The sequence below is a fragment of the Crocodylus porosus genome, unplaced genomic scaffold (assembly GCF_001723895.1).
Source record: "Crocodylus porosus isolate Cpor-Errol unplaced genomic scaffold, CroPor_comp1, whole genome shotgun sequence".
Classification (NCBI taxonomy): domain Eukaryota; kingdom Metazoa; phylum Chordata; order Crocodylia; family Crocodylidae; genus Crocodylus; species Crocodylus porosus.
The window spans coordinates 53816511-53818974 of NW_017728948.1; positions in this window are offsets into that span (position 1 = coordinate 53816511).

Below are 2464 nucleotides of genomic sequence, written 5' to 3' on the forward strand. Positions count from 1 at the left end.
TCTTAGAGAGAGAGCACAGCCCTGTTTTTCCTCCTGTTGAAGCAAGCCTGGTTTTCTGCTTTGAGAAGGCATAGAGCAACCAGCCTTTGAGAGAGATCTAGGGCACAGACCAATAGTTGGCTATTGGCCATGAAGAATAGGGTGTTTCTGAAGTTTTGTGGGATGTGTTTGAGAAATATATCTGGCAAGATGTCCCTCAGCCAAGCCTATGGGAAAGTGAGAAAGATAATTTTGCTGTAATGTACAGTATATGGCAGCAAACTCCCCATGCCAGCTGGCATGGCTCAGCTCCAACCTTGCTGTCCTGTGAGCAGTCACAGGCTAAGAACAGATGTTGTATTTTTCCTGGGGAAAGAGCGTTTTGTCCTGGAATCATACATATACATCAACTGTCCCACTTCAAGTCCCTTTGAAGTACATCAGCTAAAGGGTACTAATACTTTTTTCCTGGGACATCTAGGTACACGACTACAATTCCTGAGGTTCATTCCAGGGATGTGTGGTCGTTTCACTGTCTACCTACTGGCAAAGTAGTGGCCATGCAAGTTGGAAAGGCATCTTGTGTAAATGACTGTGCCACACCTGTTTTGACCTGGGTTAAACCCCAGCACAATCTGTGGTTCAAATGAGACATCTGTTTACACCCACATGCTGCTGCTGTGATCCTGGGTCCCTTGTTTAATTTGCTATCCGCAGTGTGCTGAGGCAGCACAGTCCCGAACTTTTCAGTTAGCCTGTCCACAGCAGTGCTATGCGGAGATTGCTCTAGGATTTGACAAAGCAGGTGCCCTTGTGTATTCTGTAGTGACAGCACCCTGTTTTAATGTGGGTGTAATGCGTGTAAGAGCAGGAGGAATCTGCAGAGCTGTGCTGCCTGCTAATATGGCCTACAACTCCCAGAAACCCCGAGGGGCTGGGGGGCAAAAAGAAAAGGAAGAGAAACCGTGAGGCTGAAGTAAGAGGAAGAGAGAGTAGCATGTATGTGGAACCTGCTCAGCCCTACACGGAGGAGTGTACAGCGAGAAGATCTCATTGAGTCAGACATCCAGGACTCTGGACTGAAGGAGGTGGACTCAGACTTGAGGGCAGCTACATGCTGCTGTTTGAGCGCTCTAGGATCTAAAGACTTCTTTGGGGACACCTCCAGGGCTAAGTACAGTCAAAAAGCCTGAGGCTGAATGGATTCAGTCTTTGCAGGTTAGTCTAAGCTGCAGGGATTAAATTGAAACAGAAGTGAACAGACATTTACCTTTGATTCAGGAATGCAGCTACATGCCTATAATGGCTCAGGCCGGAAGCTAGGGGGTGATAGGGTATAGCCCTCTGGGATGTAACCAGCATGGGCTGTGTGTTTGCTTCCTCTTCCTGCTACCCCCCAGGTCTCTGGGATTTGTAGTCAAAAATCACAGTAACAGGACTCTGTAGGGCTGCAGCAGGACTCTGTAGGGTTGCTCATCACTTCCTCTACCTACTTCCAGGTGCTTCTGGGATTTGTACTCCACTTGCAGCCAGCAGTAAATCTGAGTCGGGGAAGGGGTGTTTAACCCCCTCTCCCTGGCCCCAGACCCCAGCCAAGGTTTGCCTTGGTCCCCTGTCCCCTCCAGTAGACTGGGCTGCAGCCTCTGCCCCTCCACTTGTCAGCCAGACCCTCGCTGCTCCAGCTAGCCCTCACTGCCTCTGCTCTCTGGAGCAGACAGAATAGCCCAGGCCAGGCCTTCAAAACATGCTGGGATGTTGAGGGATTGTGACTTAACTTGAACCAGGAAGGGGTCTATGCAGAAGTTTCATAAACTGGTTTGACCCAAATCAGTTGAGTCTGATACTATATTCAGCCAGGTTTATCTTAAAACAGTTTCAGCCACTGAGCTTCTGTTGTGTTACAGGTTTAAACCAGTTTCTGATCACTTAAACCAGTCTGTGTGTAACTTCTGTCCCTAGTCTACAGGTGTCGGAGGGAAATTAAGGTATTGAGTATATGACACCACAGTATTGATGTTTCTTTACCTATTCCTGTTCCATCCCTTTGGCCCACTGGCTTATGACTCTAACCTCTGTGATTTTCTATATAAAAGTGGGAACTCCCCTCGCTTCTTGTGCCAGTTTCTGGGCCTGCAGATTTGGTACAAATTGGCGTTAGCAGAGGGATGCTGAAGGGGGGCAAATGAGGATCGGTGGTCACTAGCCAAAATGTGCTGGGCAAACTATTGCAGTGAGTGTACAGATTTTGTTTATTGTGTAGACATTTGATTAGGCAAGATGAGTACCATAGATTCATAGACGTTAGGGTCAGAAGGGACCTCACTAGATCATCGAGTCTGATCCCCTGCATAGACAGGAAAGAGTGCTGGGTTCAGATGACCCCAGCCAGATGCCCATCCAACCTCCTCTTGAAGACCCCCAGGGTAGGGGAGAGCACCACCTCTCTTGGGAGCCCATTCCAGATTTTGGCCACTCTGACTGTGAA